Raw genomic sequence first — 21,202 nt, 5'->3', positions numbered from 1 at the left:
TGTGTCTCCTGGGTTTAATTTTCTTTATCCTAATTGCCAGCAGAAGTTATGATGACTTTTTTGAGTATTCACAGTACTATCTGCAGCAGACACGAATGTATTAACATAAGTTGGTAAGCTGAGCCTAGATGTGCTGATTAACAGTATTTCTTCTTGCTTCCTGTGCAAAGAAATCAAAGCTGCTGAAGCACTGTATGCTAACATACTCTGAAACTGTTTCTACATTGTACTTAGAACAAACTTTCCCAGTGTTTTACTGCAGTATTCTCTACTACAATTTCTCTGCACATGGGAGACATGTCTTTGAGGGTAGAAGAAGTGAGGTTGTTTTGCTATACTAGGTTCCATTAGTGTTAAAATATTTCCTTAACTTAAGAAGTAAACACAATTTCACGTTCATATATACAATGCAAAATCTATAAATTGCCATGGAACACAACATATAATAGGAAATATTATACAACATATAATCTATTGTAATATATTATTGTAATATGTTACATGTAACATTATGTTCTGTATATATAATAAGATATGCATTAAAAGGTTTCATTGTTGATTTAAGATATCTCTGGCAGCCTTGTCTTGGCCCTTAGGAGGGAAACAAATGAAGTCACAGCCTCAAGCCCACTTCTTCAGCTTCATACATCTGCGGTTCATTTGCTTCTTTGTTCCCCTTTAGATACCTTATCTAAAAACTATGTATGCAGCCAGATTATGAGAAATAAATTTGCTAGAATCTATGTTACTTTATAATGCAGATGTAATACTCCTGTCTTGAACCGCTGTGCCAGCAGAGTGCTGTAACACACAGTGTGTACTTGCTTCAGTGTAAAGCAGGCAGTTCCAGTCAGCTCTGTTTGGTAGCCCTCTGTAACATCCTTTATTACGCAGTGTGGACATGCTCCTCACCACTGGCTGAAAGCATCGCCAAGTCTGACCATCGTGCTGTGAGACAGAGAGAAGAAATGGCTGACGAATGAAATCCTATGCTTATTGAAGCTAAGAAAAACACGAGCAAATGAACAAAAATACCCTTATTGGATTATGGGCAAAATTTTGAAACACAAGATATGATATGTCCTATTGTCCTCAGAGAAGACTGTTGCAATGCAGAGTTCAAGCACATTCATAGTCATGAAAAGACCTGGAGTTGTTGCCCTTGAAATGGGCATATACGTATCCTCAGGACTGAACACAATACAAACACCATAGCTCAGAAATCAGTATTTTTCTTGAGAGCTCGCGTCTCCGTCTAAAATTGAACATCAGAGCATTGAAAGCTGCGGTCCCTTTGATCTCACACAGAATTCAGCTCCTTGCACTCTGTGTGGTCAGAGCAAGGTAGGACCAAGAGAGCATTTACAGGCAGCCTACATAGGCAGTGCTGACTGTGATTCCAGCCCTGCTCTGGGACTGAAGCATTCAGCTTGGCGAGAGGGATCTCCTCTCCTCCAGCTATGTGGTAGCAATGTCTTTTCAGGGATAGGAGCAGATCTACAAACTCAAGAACACTGGTCTTTTGGCTCTTATTTCTGGACATCTGCAGCCTCTTGAAGCTGCAACTGCCAATAATTTATCAGCACCAGAAGAATGAAAAACCTCTTTGAGTTCCACCCAGTGGAAAATAGGATGCGATTTTATTCTTCTCAGCTGTAGGGCCTTCACCCAGGAGGGGGGAGATCCAGTCTTTTAGTTTTTGCTCCAAGAACTGTTCATGGATTTTCTTCACAGACAGTTTCTTGTAAAAGGCAGAAATTGTCAAAGCAGAGCTCAACATCAAACATTAGATGTTTCTCTAAGGCCATCCAGGCTTCCTGGCTGTATTTACTCTCTCTTTTCAGGGAGCTGGAGAAACCTCATGGTTTTGGTACTACTGCTGGTGCAGATGTGAGATAGCTGCTGAGGTGCTTTATATACACTTGCATAAGAGAGCTGAGAGATTTGTAGTGATATATTTAGAGGTTTCCTCGCTGTCATTTTGGACTTCAGCACCTCTTATGAATGTTTGGAACCTGATAACATTGTTCTATTTTTTTCTTTTTCCTTTTTTTTTCCCTTCCATGTGCATATCAGTATTTGATTTGATACATACCGGTTGGATTTACCTAATATCGCACAATATGGATGAGATAGCAGAGAAAACAAAAATGAGATAATCTCGCAGCTGAAAGTTGAAGTCAGCCAAACTTTTAATAACTGTAAAGACTGGCTCATTCACGGAGCAGGTAACTGAAGAATGTCCTCTCATTTCAAAACCAAGAACAGAAGTTTTTCCAGAAACCATGTGTTGTCTACTGCTAAATTACAGGATTGGAGTGCAAGGACTGCAAAATGAATGCCTACTGCTCAGTACTAATATTAAATGAGAATTAAATATTAGACTTTCAGGGACAGTGCTCTTCTGCAAGTCTCAGACCTATACACATTTCCAAGGAGACAGAGCTTGCTTTTTCTGCCTGTGACTGGATTTTTTTTTTTTTCTCTTCCCTTCTGGATATAACTGCACAGTTGTGAGCCTTCACTGTGGATGGGTGAGTCAGCTCCAAACCATAAACAGCATAGCCATGGCTAGTAAGCCTGAACTGCTAAGCCTGCGCTGATAGCGTGGGCACAAGTTGTGTCTGCTTGGAGTACAACCAAAGCAAGCTCACATCTGCTTAAAAGAAAAAAAAAGTATACATCATATCCTCTCTGTTCTTTTCTTGCTCCTTCCCTTTGCCTTTCCCTTTCTCTCTGCCCCACCCATGCACATCCACAAGAACACCCATGGAAGTTCCATCTCTCAAGCCCTCCACCCAGATGGTTCACATTCCTGGGTGGGATCACACAGGGTGCATGTTTGTTTAGAGTGGTAACAAGTGGCTGTGTTTTGGTTTGAGGCCCCTCGTGCAGTTCCTCACAATTAATCTGAACAAAGAGCAGCTGTTACATTCATTGCTCCAATAAGGTTTAACTCAAATTCAATTCTTTTTGCCCACTGCATCTGATTAAAACCAGAGAAAGGTAATATGAATGAGAGTGGGGTGGAGTACCACTATGTTGAGCTCAAAACACTTTTGAGCTCCTCATTCCAAAAGAGAACAAACTCACCATAATTTGAACTACATCCACTATCTCAGGATGTCCCCGCAGCTCACAGCGGAGGCTGTAACTGTAGCAGTGCCAACAGCAGCCCTTCTTCACTGCTGAAAGTGACATCCAATGACATCTGAACGCTGAATGACTTTTTCATCTGTCTGCGTGATCCATGTTCTCCTATGGCTCTTTGTTTGTGCGTTTTATATCATGCACATGAAAAGAAATAGGTTACTCTTTCCCTAAATTTTCTTTTCATCTGTCCTTTCCTTCACTAGCTACATAGTAATTATGTTGTACATCATCCTCTGCCATTTTGTTGTCACAAGCAGCAGCTATCACGAATCAGTGGAAACTGAACATTCATTGAGGTCAGGCTGTGTATTTCCTGTTATCTCCTTTGCCCTTTTTCCCCCCTCTAAGATGATCACTTACAAGCGTGAGACTAACACTTCATTTCACAGCAGGAAGCCCTCCATGTTAGACAGCAGGCCTACATAAGCTGCATCTGGGCTGTTATGGTCTTGATGCCAGGGATTTAGGTGTTTCTAAGAGTAGAGGATTTTTACTAGTAGGTTTTGAAAAACATCAGCAATCTTAGTCACCGACACGCTTACGCAAGGACTGTGTTCTCCAAGAAGCAATGCTTAATGTTAGAACAGCCAGGAAAAATGCTAAGAAAGAAAAGGATCATTGCAGAACGCATCTTTTTGTCTTTTTAAAGTGTATGATCTTTATAGGAGATTGCTGATAGGTGGATACTGGAGCTGCTTTGCCTGCTAGCTTGAAAGCTTGTTTCTTAGGGAAAGCTCTCTTCTGGCAAATTAAAAGAAACTGGATCTCATTTACCCCATTTCTCCTTCTCCACAAGAAAAACTGATAGAAAAGGAAGGAAGATCACTTATTCCCATGAATTATTCCTCTGTGTGTATGTGAGAGATATTTTTCTTCCAGAGGCAAAACTTAAATATACCAGACACACCCCCCAATATTTTATTTTCTCATATTATCTATATCTCAAGCAAACACTGGGAAACTAGATATATATGGTTCTTCCTCTGTCACTTGTATCTGCTGCCGGTTGGATGCCATAGGTTCTGCAGCTTCATCCACATGCTGTATGGCTTGGTTAAACGTGGGAGAAATATTATATTGGCATTCTAGTTAGAAGATACTTATACAGTTTCTCCTCCTCCAGCATACTCAGTAGGTTTATGTTGTGATGAGACTGGTATAGCACTGATATTCGCATTTTACAGAAAGGGAACAGATGAAGGAAGTGTAAATGACTTGACCAACATTACATATGTCCAAGGTCACGCAAAATCACATTTGTTCCCTGTCAGAACAACACTCAACTTGTTTCACAAGCCAAAACAGTGCCTTAATTTGCGTCTTAACCCTTTCATTTCCAGATCAGTGTCCTATTACTGTGGAATTAAGTATCATATGGCACCAAAATAAGTACAGATTTCTCATATCTGCCAGGTATATATAGAAACTTCACAGTATTTGGGCTAAATGGATCAGTCAGGGATAGCAGATGGAGTGCAGAACTCCTCACTTTCAAAACAGGTTTCAGGCCTGGAAAGGTCAGTCAGAAAACCATCATGTCTGACCTGACCTTATTTGCTGGAGAAGGTGAGAATTCCATTCTTATGCCCTTACCAGTTAATTTCCTGTTCCTGCTCAACATCCTAAACATAGCCTGCACTCTAGGGCTATGCTAGTGATAATGGGGAGAGGGAGAATCCAATTATGTCCTACCTCGCATTCAGCTTTCAGTGAGCAATTATTAGACAAAACCTGGTTGAGGCCCCTATTTGATTTAGGAGGCTTGTGTGTCTTAGCATTCATCAGGATTTACTGATGTTGATAAATTGCTCTTCCCTGTCATGGCTCTAAATAGATATATCAGGTTTGTCCCAGGCTTCTTGCTGAGCCTTGATCTAAATGATCTTTCATCTAGGAGCATGGAGCAGTTGTTCTTTTATCTGGAACTGCAATATGGTGGTCAAGAGTAATGAAATGGGCATTTGTCTAATTACAAATTCCATTATTGTTTTCTGTTTCTATTATTTTCAAGCAGTTGGGGGTAAATTCACTTGAGCCTTTCTACTTTAGTGCTAGCATAGTAAGATAAATTACAAGTACCATGAACCAAGCTTCTTTACATGCACTATCTAAGTGACAAATACCACGTAACATCTGTAATAGAATTGCTGCACTTATATATTGAGTAACTTCTGAGTTTTGTCTGTTAGTGCCAAATAATTCAGGCTAGACTATTTTTTGATATAACTAAATGTAAAATCTAACCTGTTTTGATCACTTTCATTCCATGTGATATTCAAATATGTGCACATTGTACACCAAAAGCTACAGTAAGGGACATCTATGAACGTTCAGAGAAGGTCCTCAGACAACCATGCTTGTCCCCCAAGCTGTATTCTTTATCTATTGAGTTTTAGAAGCTCAGAGCAATCATTAGATTATTCTTTATGGATGTACCTGCACGTTTATGCAACGACCTTGCAGCTCCGCAGTCCGTGCACAACTCTCGTGCTGCAGAACTTTGTGTTATGGAAGTGGGCTCCTTTCTCCCTGTAGCGCTGCACACACCTTACCGGGGATTTGCAGTTTCACTACCCCATGGCCTCACTGAGGCTGTGGAAATCAGGCAGTCTGGTGCAGAGTATCTATATATCACCTTAAACTTCCTTATGTCAAAATGTCAGCAGTACGAGATACTTTCATACTGCTCAGGATTGGTATTATTGTTTTTTTAGATGTCAAACTGAAGATATAATAGTATCATAAAGTGATCTAGATGTCAAGGTATTTCATTATTATTTGGTAGTCAGTGCAGTTTTCTCTGCTGTCCTGTATGTAGCCTTACAGTAAAATTTGGCATATCTCTTTATAAATCATATATTACTTTATGTATCTCATTCGCATAATATCAGACAAGGACACACATATAAAGAAAAGATGTGTTGAGTTTAACAATTTAAGTAACCAAACAAAGCCAAATACCTAACTGTGTTATTTGCTTTTAAAATAATCTTTTCAGTGACAAATCTTTGTATGGACAATCGCAGTAAAAAAGCATTCCTGCCTTGAAGGAAGAGCTGGTAAGTTGCTAGTCTTTTATGGACTGCTTAACTAAGAATACGGGAAAGCAAGGTTCACCAGAAAAGCACGGCACGAAGAAAGCAACTGTAAGATTTTGTTATGGATGTACAAGTTTTCCATTTTAGACAAATATATATACGTTTATCAGCACATCATTTTTGCAGTGTATGACAACTGAGTAGTTATCTCTAGCAGGTAACCTTGTGTGAACATACACCAGCTTATATGCACCAACTAGCACAGAGATCTCCGGGAACTATAGTATCCTGTCCAAAACCTAACATACAGTTTTAAGGCACGTATTCAGACCAGCGCTTCATTTTGAACTAGCATTGCCTTTTGCTCTTACGATACAAAGCTACTGAGGGATAATACTAATTATTATACTAAATATTATCTAACAAGTGAATCTCACTACAATTAATTAACAGTAAACTAAAATTCTAAGTAACATAAATTACCATAGAATCATAGAATGGCCTGGGTTGAAAAGGACCTCAAGGATCATCTAGTCTCAACCCCCCTGCTGAGTGCAGGGTCGCCAACTACTAGACCAGGCTGCCCAGAGCCACCTCCAGCCTCGATGTTGTATTATGTACGTCAATTTTGTTGACTAAGACAGGAGCATGCTACATGTATCATATCAAAGGTCCAGCTAATGCAGCATCCTGTTTCCAGCAGAGGTAACAACCTCATTAGCACCGACATGAGTGCAGTAGTTTGTTTCAGAAACAACTGGTTAGAGCACTGCAGGAGTTTGATTCATCTCCCTTAACAGCAGCTATTTACAGCGTCAATGCCTACATCTCAGCTAACCGTCTAGCGTCCCTACCCAAAATTTGTCACTGGAAGGACTAGAATTATTCATATCTGATTTGCAGCCTTAAAATGTCTGCTTTTCTTCAGGGTCCGTAGGAGGAACCTGCAGTGACTATCTCAGACAGACACTTACATGACTCCCTCCGCAGGATCTTTGTGCTGCCTACCTTATGCTTTAAAACACTCAAATTTTTATACATGCAGATAGGACAAGGAAGCCAGCAGCACTGCATTCATCTTCTCTGCAAACAAATGCCAGGGGGATGCCTCAGGTGAGATAGCTTTATTCAGATTCATTCATCTGGACATCTAAACCAAAGCCCAAACTAACAGAGCTCACACTCTTTCAGACAGAGAATTCACGGAGGAGCTTGCTGGTCTCTGGCAGAGAATGGTGATGAAAAGGAAGGATTAACACAAATGATCTGTACCTACAGTGAGGATTTCAAATAGATAAACTTTGATAAGATGTTAAAACTACACGGTAAAGTGGGCTAAACTGAAGTGCTTGGGGAAAGGAAGGCTTGAGTTGGATTTTTCTGAAATCAAAATTATAAAAAAAATTATCCAGAATTCTCATTCAGAATTGGTAGGAAAAATCTGAGAATCAAGCTGGACAACTGGCCGCCCCAGAGGAATATTAGAAATATGAAGACACCCACAGGGAAAAGGAAAGAGACCAAACAGTTTCCTGGAGCGGTTTCCAAGGAGGCCTTATGTAGTAAGGATGAGCTTGCTTGCTTTTTTTGCCAGTATGTCTGGGATAAATGGAAGAAAGTCTGTTTTGTGTTCAGCAGAAGTACATTATATCATAACAAAATGATTCCTTAAGACAAAATTATTTACTCCATTTTATTTTTCCCTAGAAATGCAATAGCTTTAATCAACTTGAACTTTGTTTCTTTACCTTCTATTTCATACAGAAAATCATCAGTTTATGACAAAGAAGATGTGTGTAAGAATTGAAAAGAGAGCATTTAGTTAAAAGGCAAATGATAGGAGGTTATGCTGAAAAGGCAGACATCATACTGGAGACAAGTATGTCACAGAATTTCTCCAGGAGCAGTGTTGGTCATGGTCTCTGATCTAATATTTTCATGTAGCATATATTCTCAAGGAAAAATGCGTATCTCCCACTGAAATCTGGAAATGATGCAAAGGTGAGAGGCAGTATATCAACATGCATACAAAAAAAAACATTTGAATATTGACAGTATAAAAGGGGATCAGATGGTATAAAAGAGGATTGGAGAAGCATTTGAGGATGAAATGATGTGTAACAATGCCAAGCATAAAGCAATAGGCTTAGGAGCAAAGAACAGGAATCTCTGCTATTATGTAGGTTGTCATCAGATGAACATAGGAGGACTTTGTGGAGTCAAGGCAAGATGAAAAGAAGGAAATGTAACTCCAGAATGTGTCAGAAAGTGCCAGTGTCGTAAACAGATCTGTCCCTACTTTCTCACTTGAATGGACCACCATTCTCTGGTTTCCTTACGGAGCTCTTCATCCTGCAAACTCTTTGCTGACAGAGGCAGCTTCTAATTGCCAGGTTTTGCTTTCTTGCTCCTTCACATTCCTCCAACATAAGCCCAGAAGCCCTAAGGCACCCTCCAACTCCACTATGCAGATGCCAGGCCCCACAATGATCAATATCTATTTTACCATCATGCTATAAAAACAGCTCCCTGGTGAGCTCCACCACAGTAATAGAATCATAGAACAGCATGGGTTGGAAGAGACCTTAAAGACCTTAAAGTTTCAATCCCTTGCACTGGCCAGGGTTGCCAACCACTAGATCAGGCTGCCCATCCTCACACTCATTTCAAACTAGAACGCCAACCCACCACAGACAGACACAAACACAGACACACACTCATTGTTATGTCTCAGAGCCACAGGGTCCCTGCAGTGTCCCCAAAGAGACAGAAGGGACATGGTGTGAAGAGCAGGTCCGTGCTTGAGGAGGCTTTTGAGCAGTGTGGATGCTGGCTTCCCTGCACTCCAAGGCCTGGGGTCATTTGGGGTGATGCTTTCAGACAGAGACACAAGCTCCCTGTGGATGTGCAGGACTGGCACCCACTACCCCGCTGCAGCATAGACCTCTTCGCTGGCTGTCACTGGATCACACTATATTCCTGGTCTTTGTGGTTATAGCTCTCAAACCAGCTTTTACAGTTACCCTGGGGATACACTCCTTTTTCCTTTCATTACAGAGACCAGTCCTAACAGGCAACCAGAAAGAGACTATCAGGTTCAACTCTCTATGCAATTCTTCAGCAAAGTCTTTTGATACCATCTTTGTACCCTCCAGCTCCTTGAAAACGCAACACAAACCCCCCAGATTTGGCCCACAATGACATAGCACTAAATAGGCTGCCACATGGTCCTGAGGTTATATGAAGGACTTCTCAATAGCAAAAACAGAAAGACACAAGATAATTACAATATCTTAGGAACTTGGGGACAATACATAGGATTCAGAAGAGACTTGGTGCCAAGTACTCTACAGTGTGGCGGTGGCTCGCTTCTAAAGCCTTAAGCAGTGGGAACCTAAGGTCATTCATGCAGAAAAGAAATGAAAGGAAATGAAATGACAGGAAAAAGGAAAAGGAGAAAGGAGAAAGGGAAAGTGGAAGGGAAAGGGAAAGGGAAAGGGAAAGGGAAAGGGAAAGGGAAAGCGAAGAACAAATATTAAGTTCCAATTTTTTCATTGCTGTGTACATAAACGTGAGAGGAGGAAAGTACATATTGCTGAGTGCTTCCTCCAGCTCGCTGCAGAAATAAAGTGATTTATTCTGCTCACTCGCAGGATCACTTTATACTTTCACTGATAATTACACAAGGAAAGGAGAGAAATGAAAACTGACACAGGCCTCTAAGGCCATCTATTATGCTTGGGATCCAAGAAGAGCCACATGCAGCCATCACAAGATAGTCTACAAGGAAAAAAAATACTATATTTCATTAATTAATTCACATTCTGAAAAAAAAATATGTGAAATGCAGACCAAGAGATTGAAATTCAAAAGCTCTTGCTGATGTGGAACAGCCAGAAGGAGTTCACTGGGATGGATTACCAGCTCTTGATTCTCTCTATCCTCCTTTCTGAGGAAGCTAAACCCTTGCTAAGAAAAGAGTTAATGCAGTGCTCTGTCACTGTGTTGAACATCCTCTAGTAGCATGTTCAGTTTGAAAGTAAAAGGAGAATAATTCATCTAGTGTACTGAATAGCACTATTGCCTGCTCTGAAATTGCAGCAATGCTAACTGTATTCTCTTGACTTCAGCGGCCAGGTCATAGACTCTACTTCTGTTTACAAAAAAATTGTTTTTGGACTAACAGCATCAGTATTGCTAATGTTTTCAAGTTGGCTGCAGATATAATCATGTCTCTCTTCCATGCCTAAGATAATCAACTGGAAATGAATCTTGGTGGACAAGTTCTCTAAGATCTGTGTGATGGAGCCCCACATCTGATATCTGCAGCGTGTGTCTCAGGTGTATTTTTCATGCCCACAACATTCTGCTCATATGGATTAGATTGTACAACTGGGGCTTTTTCCCTGGCCAGGTAAAAAGCACTCCTCTTTTCAAACAAAAAGAATCCTGCTGGCATGTTCAGAACAGGGCCCACCTAGTTAACATCACTTAATGATTTTCTTCTTCCTTTGACTCCCACTGTGAATTTTCTTCCTAAAAAAAAATGGATAATATTATTTTCCTACGGATACTTGCTTTGCAGTGAGAAGAGAAGTATTAATCACAGGAGAAACCCATTATTTGAACATTTGATATCCAAAGTTCTCCCTCTAATGAACTACCAGTATCTTCTACTTCCGTATTGATTTTCAGTTATCTGCAAATCCTTGCTGTCACCCAGCTGACTCAGACAATCAGCATCTCACTACAAAGCAGGTGCACAACAGTGATGCTCAGGAAGCCTATAATGCTATTCTTTGCAGACCATGTAAGCAAAAAAAGCATCTGTAATACCGTGCATTCTTTCATGTTATACTGCATTATCTAATTCAGGAAAATTAAAAAAGAAAAAAAAACAACTGAACAGAAGCTACCTATGAACAGAACTGATCACAACAGTTGTGAAATAAGTATTTAGAGTTATTTGGAAAGAGAAGATGAACTCCCAAAACGCAATTATATTTTTATAGCTTGTTCAGCTTGAAGAGTAATTGGGGTTCATTGAGACCTAAATTTATTCTTGAATTGTTTGTTCATTATTTGATATTAGATTGCCTAGTAAGACATAGTTGTCTGCTGTTGTCAAAATAGCAAGTTACAGTTCAATGTGTACTGAATGAAATGGCCCTGTCAGGTGTATGGTCTCTTGTCACTACCACCAGAAGTAAAGGAGAAATCCACAACACAGCTAACGGTGCCAAGCAGGAAGACAGCAAATTGTCTTCATAGAATCATAGAATGGCTTGGGTTGGAAGGGACCTTAAAGCCCACCCAGACCCAACCCACTGCTGTGGGCAGGGCTTTCCCCCACCAGCTCAGGCTGCCCAGGGCTGCACCCAGCCTGGCCTTGAACGCCACCAGGGATGGGGCACCCACAGCTCTCTGTGCAGCTGTGCCAGCGCCTCACTGCCCTCTCAATACAGCATTTCTTCCTACCATCTAATCAGAATCTCCCCTCTTTTACTTTAAAACTGTTCTCCCTTGTTCTATCACTACATGTAAAAAGAACTTCTCCATTTTTCTCTTAGGCCTCCTTCAAGTATTGAAAGGCTGCAATGAGGTCTCCCTGAAGGCTTCTCTTTTCCAGGCTGAACAAGCCCAGCTCTCTCAGCCATTTTCCATTGGAGAGGTGCCCCAGACCTTTCATCATCTCAGTGGCCCAAAAATGTGTTTTGTGGCCCCTTCCCATGCTCTTGAGAGTTTTCTAGCACCATACCTACACTTCAAACCACAGTTATTCATTTATCACTGTTTCCTTTCAAGTTCCAGTTACAAGCTGCTTGTTCATCACTGTTTTGTATTCTTGACTTCTTGTCTTAGTGAATTCCTGAAGATGAGGCAGGAAATAGAAACAGCATTTGAATTCACCGGTGACTGAAGCAAGCTACTAGACGCTCATTAATTATAATAATTAAGGGAACGATTAAGGAAAGACTTGAAAGGCTCTTGTCTTTATAAATGGTGTACTACAGATTCACTGACAAATACAGGCAGACTGCTGGAGAGGCCTCTGTCCTCTCCTCTCCACGTGCCTACGTTTCAGCTGCAAACTTGGGCCAGGCTCTTTTCGCCCACCTAAAATGTTCTTTATTTGCTTTACAAATAACTAATAACACAGGAGCTATATTGCTGTTTGCCAAGGAGAGCCAGCCACCAGGCCCGCCCAACTGCTGCATGTCCCTCCCTGCAGCACTGCTGGTGTTGGGCAAGCAATGGGGAATCACAGAATCACTGAGTTAGAAAGGACCCTTAAAGGTTACCTAGTCCAACTCCCCTGTGCTGAACAGGGACACCTACAGCTAGATCAGGTTGCTCAGAGCCCTGTCCAGCCTGACCTTGAATGTCTCCAGGGATGGGGCATCCACCACCTCTATGGGCAACCTGTTCCAGTGCTTCACCACCCTCACCGTAAAAAATTTCTTCCTTATATCCAATCTAAATCTCCCCTCTTTTAGTTTGCAACCATTTCCTCTTGTCCTGTCACAGCTAAAGATTCTGTCCCCTTCTTTCTTACAGCTGCCTTTAGATACTGAAAGGCCACTCTCAGGTCTCCCCAGAGCCTTCTCTTTTCCAGGATGAACAGCCTTGGCTCTCTCAGCCTGTCCTTACAGGGGAAGATGTTCTGCCATTTGTTTTCAATACGCTTTGGGGAATAATGTGCCTCACTTGACAGGGCCTTCCTGCTGAATGAGGCTTGAAGTAAATAATGTCAGCTTGTGCTCTTTGTCTTTGTTACTAATCCCATGTTTTCCCTTATCATTAGCTGTCTACAAAGCTCAATGCTGAAGATGACTGTATGCTGATTTTCCAGACTGACAAGCAGAAAATTGGCCAAATACATATTACTAAGCACATATTAGACAGTGTTAAGCACTGGTAGATTAAAAGATTGTAAAGATAAAGTGGCACATCCATCTTCAGATGATGGACTTTTGAAAGATTATCTATTTCTGAGTTGCCTGATGGGTGCTCATTCCCGTTAATGAAACAGCTTTGCACCATCATGCCCAGGAAGGCAATGTGTAGGTGGGGAAGAAGTGCTTGCAGCCCCTCATTTATGTGCGTGACTATGTGGTAGGTTAAATGCACAGCCTCATCCCAAATGCAGAAGAGCAGACCTGTGTGGACAGCTGTCTGCAGGGCTTGTATGTGGAGCCTGGGATAGATGCAAGAGCCTTGGAAGCAATAAGGTTGTCTCATCACCATAGACTCAACCTCCTCACCAGCCCCTGCCTCCTGTACACCTCCAGCAGCACTGGCATTCTGTGTTTCCATTGCGCCTGGGCTGAAAGCAAAGGGGGCTGTTCTGGAGCAAAAAGCAGGACAAAACAGAGTGGCAGCCTCAGAGTTTCTGTTCTTCCATTTCCAGAGGCTGGGGATACTACAGAAAGCAGGGCTTTTCCACATGGGGAGCAGAAAGCTAAGGGGAGTTTAAAATGCATATAAGTGGTAGGTAAATTGAACTGGGTATGCAGTGAAGCCTGCAATACTGGAACGAGGGAAATTCACTGGCTTATGGGTTCATAGCCAGGTACTAAAGAAAATGAGCAGGGATGCACCCTGTGATCCAGCGAGGATGGGTGACTGAGGAGTGTGTATTCAGAAAGGGGAAGGGATCCTGTGCACCCCCTGAACTGCCTCTTCTGCTACTGTGCTCACGGGCAAGACACAGGGTTGCTTTGAAGCAGTTCTGATTTACAGCAAGTAATCGTCTAGCTAATTAATATTTTTTAATTGATGAGAATGAGCATAATCTAGTTATAACAACTTTAGAAGAGTGTGACCGGTTTTTACACTAAAGCCGAAGAAGATGACCCTGTAATTATGGTTCTGACAGCCTGATATCAGTCCTGGGCAAATTGATGGAATGACTGATGCAGGACTTGATCCATCAAGAATTAAAAGAGAGGAATATAATTACCACCAGCTAACAGGGGTTTTCTGAAAATAGATTGAATTCTATTATCTTGATTTTTTTTTTAGTGAGATTACATGTTTAACCTATAAAGCTAATAGAATAAGTAAAAAATACGTGACATCACAACATTTTTCCTGACAGCCCATATGATATGTAACAGATGAAGAATAAACTGTCTAATGGACAGTGTCTGCATGTAGTTCAGAATCTGGAACCTGACGCTTTTAATGGGTGCCATAGGATTCAGCTGGGGCTGGCTTGCAGCCATATCCTGATGTTAATGATGCTTGAAGATCACACCAAAAGGTGTGAGAGCAGTGCGTAACACAGACTCAGACAGACATGGCTTGCTCTTCACGTGTGTTGAGCATGCCCTTGGGGATGGCCTGAGGGCGATTGTAGGCCCGTGGGACAAAACAAGCGGGCCAGGCTTGAGAATGGGACAATCTCTTCTGTTAGACAGTGGCTGTGATGAGGAGTGGTGGATAGGAGGAGGAAAAGGCCTGGCAATGAAATCTGACCAGGCACGGCAGTGGTGCTCGGTATAAGATGGATGCAGAGCTGGTGGTGGCACCAGGCCCTGGCGTGATGGCAGCTGCAATGTGTATTGGCTTGGTCTCTCCTTATTGAGACACACATACTCTGTAATGTGATTTCCCTGCTTCCTTGCTGTGGGATGTGTCTCTTTCACCCCCTGCAGTCCCTCTGGCACTGGGTCTTTCTGGAGGAACATGGCACAAGTTTCCAGGAGAGGCAGGATGAAACATCTGCTGAAGGAGGCTGTCCCTCTCCATGGAGAGCAGGTGAAATCCAGAAACTGGCTTAGACTCAGCCTTGTACTTTTAGAGAGCCAAAGCAGAGTAACATCAGTCCTGCCAGATAACCAGCATTATAGAGAGACTACATGTACTTTAGTGTGTCAGTGGCAACCAGACCAGCAACCACTGAAGCCGATTAAGCTTTCTGAAGAAAAGATAAAATGACAGTACTTGCTAAAAGGTTTAAAGTGGTTGTCTCTGTTCCCTTGAGCTGTCTATGATCCGTCAGACCAAAAGGACATCAGAACTAACATACATTGTGCCACAAGAATGCAACACAGAGCTTGAAGGGCGATACAATGTGTTACAGAAGCTAAGATGCTGCACGTTATTTCTGAGGGCTTGAGGGAGTTCAGCATCAGAAAGAGGTAAATTAGAATATTTTTAGGAATGCAGTAAACCATTTTGCATTGAGAAGCAGAATGTTTAGACAGTATTTTGTGCAACAAATGTTGGTTATCATCAAAGCTGTATACTGTAAAAGATGAATTACTGATAAAACACAAAACCTGTCTCATTGAGTTTGTTGTTCTAATTAGCTAAATCCCAGCCAAATGACAGGAAATGACTGATCTTTCATCACAGATGCATCGTGAGTTTCACTTTACTGCATCATGAGAAATCTTACAGCAGGGTATGGCTATTATAATTCACCAACTTAAACATCTGGTATTTCCGATGACATAACTTAGCTCTATGGCTTGAGCATTGCTTTTCCTCAGGAATACTGGTGATGCTAAGACTCTATAGTAAAAGCCATCTTTCTTGCACTTAGAGTGAAATCTTGCCTCCCTGAAGTCAATACGTTGTCTTCAATGGAGGCGTATTTTCATTCACTCTCCCTGGTATTTTTATGAACACTGAATAATTACACCGAACTCAGCAGTAATATTTGCCCATGCTTGTAGGGTGGGACATATGTGTAGGGAAATGGAAGATCTCCTGCAAGTGGATATTTGTATAGCTTGCTCGGGTTGTTAAAAACACTACTGGTGCTGGAACACTTAAAAGCATTTTAGCAGGAGTAGTCTGGCTTCAAAAGAACAGCTTCCAATGTACTGAGAAGACATTGATACATTTAATTCCATTCCTTTCTGTTGAATATTCATGTCCTTCAGAAGAGAAGTTCATAACTTAAGATTACTACCATAATGTTATGATACCCATACAACAGAATGACCAATATAATGGCAAACCATAACATACATACAGTGATAATTATTGTGCAATTCTACTCATTTCGGCCTCAAGCATGGCTGAGATAATTCAGCCTCCATGCAGAGAGTACACTACCAAATATCTTGGTAAATGTTAACCAACTACAGTGGCATAAATGTCAATCTAAAGTAGCTATGGCAATCTCAAATCAGATGTGAACAGTTGAAAGCCCCCAGTTTTCAGCCAGCAGAATGATGTTAGTCAGAAAACCTTCAGAAAATTTTGTACGCATAAGTAAAATGATGGTAGGCCATCTTCCTCAGATAGATACACTACAGAGAACTGAGGGGGACTGAGAATGGCAAAGATGAGCTTTTGTTTCCTAATTGGGATAGCAGAGATAACAGGCCATGCAGCATTGAGTTTTAAATATTCCATAAATAATTACATCAGTTTGTTCTCCTATGCTGAGCTCAAAGGACGTTGAGCCATTTTAAAGATATGGAGGCAATGCTGCTGAAAACTGTAAATGAATCCGAAGAGGATGTTAAAGAAAATATCAGGAATGTCAGTGCTACTTATGTGTATTAAAAGCGTATTTATAGATAATCATTCAAAGGTATAGAATAGCTCATGAAAGGGTGAGATATTTTCTTAAAAATAAAGGAAAAATGCATACATATAAAATGAAATGTATGAGTATTTTCCTTATTTAGCCCTGCTGGAGAGGAAATTAGGGGGGAAGTTCATCTTTGCTGTGCACCTCCACAAAAAGAGCTAATTGGTAAAAACATGTTTGTAGCACAGAAGTTGACTTCCCACAACCATTCCTCCATGCTCCCATTCCTTAATGTAATTCACCACATTTAATGTAATTAATTTGGAAAGAAGGAAGAACCGTTTTCCCAAAGGAATTTCCTGACTGACAGCTGTTTTACATAATCAGTGCAGACACAGCGGTGGTGGAGCACACTCCAGCTATTACCTCTTAATGGACATTTATTTTGGTCTCCTACTGTTTTCCGCAGCAAGATAGCTGGGGAGATTCAATTTAAATTCCTTCCCCTGTAAAATTAATTCTTTAGCTAAACATGTATGCTGCAGAACCTTCTGCTCTGGGGCAGTGCCCGATCAGTCTGCTGCCCACCCAGGGATTCCTCAGAAATATCCACATCACAAACTGCGCATCCGTTCAAAAAATCCTCCTTCTCAATGAGAAAAATGTAGCTTCTTAAAGATTAGGCTCAAGGGGAATCTCATCAGCATCCATAAATACCTGAAGGGAGGCGCAAAGAGGATGGAGCTGGGCTCTTTTCAGACCCAGGCTGCCCAGAGAGGCTGTGGGGTCTCCTCCTTGGAGTTCTGCAGAATCCTCCTGGACGTGGGCCTGGGCCCACTGCTCTGGGTGTCCCTGCAGGAGTGGGGGTCGGGCCAGGTGGACCCTCTGCCCTTCTGGCATTCTGTGGAAATGATTTCTGAGTAATTAATGAGGGCAACTACATTCATGTAAGGAGCCATTAAAGCATCAGAGCCTATATAACTGAACTTGTGAAGTGAAATGGAAAAACATTGTAAAGAAAAAGGAAACTGTTATTTTGTACTTTTCTACAGTGAAGAGCAAAGGGGACTGAAGGAGGTCTGGAAGGTAGTAAATATGTAACGAGTCCAGTATTTGTTTCTTTCCAAATAAAGTTTTGCTTATTTGTAGGAGGAAAATAATCACCTCTTTCCCTCCCGGCTCATTAAATGTACAGGTGGGTTGTGGAATATGTCTCTAATTTTCCATTTTTATTCCATAAATGCAAAACTGCGTGTTTTTCAAACCTGATTTTAATAGAACCGTAAACTTGGTAGGGGTCCTCCCGCACCGTATTGTACATGGACACGTTCAGCAGTAGGTGGTGTTCCCAGGGTGGAAGTGAATGCAGTTTAATATGCAAATTAAAGAGGGTTTACTGGGGAAGCGAGATCTGCGGGGTTTTTGAGATGTAACTAAAGAGTATTTAAAGAGGAAAGTCTCTATAAGGACAATAACCGCTTCACTAATTTTTAAATCCTGTACAACTACACGACCACTCAAAAATATGGAAAATGCGCATTTTTTCTGTCTGTTTTGTTTTCCTTTCAAATATTCATGCAACAAGTCATTCATTCAAACCATATCCCGATTGTGGAATTACTGTACGTGTGCTTCACTGTCCAAATTTCCCTCGTATTTGCTGAGAATGGAAGTTGCAAGTCCAAATTACCTACAAGGTTTCTTCAGTTGTTAAATAGCTTTAATCCCTTTTATGAGAAAATATTCACTTTAAATATTCTTTTCAAATTATATCCCAGATTTATAGCACATGGCATGGGATTCTTAAAAGTCATAGAATCCTTTCAAAGCTATAAATAGCACTGTAAGCTGACATTTTCTTCTAGGTTTCCTTGCTGTAAGCATTCTTCATACAATATATGTTTGCTTTTGCATTTTGTTTCTTGATTTTTATGCTACAAATATGGTCTCACATATTCTTTATATGACCAGCGAGCATCGCGTGAGGGACAAAACTGAGCGTGCTCAGATTCCGTCCAGAATCCTATTGGCAGAGCATCATACAAATTCTTAATGAAATATAGAACTGAAGTGACAATTGCAGCTGCAAACAACCCACAAAAATGAAGCGCCCTAAAGGGCTTCCAAAGAGGAGGGTGTGGGCTTTTCTTAGTGAATACTGGACTTACTTTGCCTGTTTACATTTCTGAATACTTCAGCAAGATTTGCATAATATACTACTTGTTTACGTACAATCTGACAAATCAGGTAATTCACAAACAGTATGTTTTGTTAATTATAGTAGGTGCATTGCCTATTTACGTAGTTGAGCAGCTTGAGCTAAATTGAGAGAATAAAACCAATGAGGCAGGAAAGTCCAATTAAATGTACATTAATCAAATGCCCCCCGAACGCCTTTCTTCCCTAACAGATATTGCTGCGCTTTATGTGTAGTGCCTGTTTGATGTCAGCTGTCCTTCCGTATCTGACGCTGTACCTTAGTCAACGTGCAATAATAAATGTAATTGCCAAGTGCCTGCTTTTGGACTTCACATTTTACAGATTTTATGGTTCATTTAAATTCTAAACCATTCTTCTTTTTAAGATTAATTATAACCCAGAAGTAAAGAAATGGGAAAATGACTATCATGTTAAGAAATGACTGTATAAAACACAGCCTGCTTTTGGTTTTATGTTCTTGCTGTAGTCTATTTTCTGCCCTGCACTGGGATAAGGAGACACCATTGGTTCTCATATAAAATTCAAAATAGAAAAGCACTTCAACAAAATACTTAAAATCTGTTTCCTTAATATCTGATAAACATTATTAACCTGTCTCAGCTTCCAGTCTAACGGTATAAAACTGGAACAGCTTTGTGGGTGCCCATATGAAAAGTATATTTGCTATATTGATCCATCTCTCAATGAAAGAATGTTGTTCTGAAACATGAAAATTGGGTTTGCTATACAGCAGCTGTGAGTCAGAGACAAAATTCCAGTTCTTTGCTCCACTGTAGCATTTTATGTGATAACAGGCAAGAGTTTTTTGAACAATAAGGCTGAATAAAGATCAGGAGCCAGAAGAGGGACAGGAGGGTGGTAGAGAGCTAGTCACACATTCTGGCCCTCAGCGCTGGACATTCCTGTGCCTCACTCTGGGCAGTCACTTAATTAAGAATTAGAAAACAGGCAGAGGAGACAGGAACACAACACAGCTTGGTCTCCTGCCTTTTGGTGTTCTCACCTGTATGCCACCAGCTCATGGCCCACTTTCTTCTATTTCTTCTTGTCTCCAATGGTTTTCTGTTCTAGCTCCAAGATAAGGGATAGAGGGTACATCCTCCCTCCAGCATTTGGGATCCCCTTGAGAGGAGTGGCTGGAGCTTCAGTTCTCTCAATCATAGAATCATAGAATCATAGAATCATAGAATCATAGAATCATAGAATGAGCTAGGTTGGAAAAGACCTACAAGATCACCTAGTCCAACCATCCACCTACCACCACCAACCCCACTAAACCATGTCTCTCAACGCTATATCTAAACGTTTCTTGAACACCTCCAGGGACGGTGACTCACCCACCTCCCTGGGCAGCCCGTTCCAGCGCCAATCTGGCGAGACATCTGGCACAAGACCTTGGTTTAGGTTTTTTACTACCAGACTGTTGTAAAAGGAGAGTCCAGCGGCCTTGTCCTCCTGGATGAGAAATAGCCAGATACATGCTCTTTGGGTTAAAGGAGTGTAGAATCCAACTGCAGGAGGTGAGCTGGGGGCACCTGCATCTCTGTGCGAGGCACAGGAAGCAGAGGAGAGTGGGATTGCAGCTATACTTTTCCTACACATCAGAGACTGACTTTTTACACAGGCAGATACTGATAAGACAAGGGGAAATGGTTTTAAAGTAAAAGAGGGGAGATTTAGATTAGATTTTAGCAGGAAGTTCTTCACTTGAGAGCGGTAAAGCACTGGCACAGGCTGCTCAGAGAGCTGTAGACAGCCTGGAGGTGTTCATGGCCAGGTTGGATGGGCCCTGGGCTGCCTGATCTGGTGGGCGGGGGCCCAGCCCATGGCAGGGGTTTGGAACTGAGTGGGCTTTGAGGTCCTTTCCAACCCAAGTCATTCTGTGATTCTATGATCAGTGCTACCTGATGATGTATTAATGTGGCAACATTAGGTAAGCTCCTGAAAGCAGGTTCAAGCAAGTCATCTTTTGTATTCTTTTCTAAGCTACCTTGCCATTGGCCCACCTCCTCCCAATTCAGCAGAGCCAACTGGAGGGGCTCCTCTTCCTAGGTAGCTTCTGCCACCCCCATCACCCTTTACACCCCCACCATCACAGACACACCTCCCCTTCTCCCCCCCTACTCACACCAGCAGTTTCCATACTCTTCAGTTGAGCTGCCTGTGGGCCAATCCTGGCACCGGAAGTCGAGCTCGCAAAGATCAAAACTAATTCTGCTCCAAACATCTGAGGTAATGGCACCCAGGGCAAGAAGAGGAGCGTTCATAAGAGCTAATCAGAGGACAGAAGATTAAG

General features: G+C 41.6%; 1 long non-coding RNA gene across 1 annotated transcript; it reads right to left on the bottom strand.

The window, feature by feature from the left end:
* Window positions 817-20,159, bottom strand: LOC110395762. The gene is made up of 3 exons (XR_002436618.1): window positions 19,910-20,159; window positions 17,404-17,587; window positions 817-948 (listed from the first exon to the last, which is right to left on the bottom strand). It is a non-coding gene; the product is annotated as an uncharacterized LOC110395762 (long non-coding RNA).

The sequence above is a fragment of the Numida meleagris genome, chromosome 3 (genome assembly GCF_002078875.1).
Source record: "Numida meleagris isolate 19003 breed g44 Domestic line chromosome 3, NumMel1.0, whole genome shotgun sequence".
In the NCBI taxonomy this organism is placed as follows: Eukaryota; Metazoa; Chordata; class Aves; order Galliformes; family Numididae; genus Numida; species Numida meleagris.
Note: the sequence above shows the minus strand (reverse complement) of the source record. Positions and strands in the feature narration are given on the sequence as shown.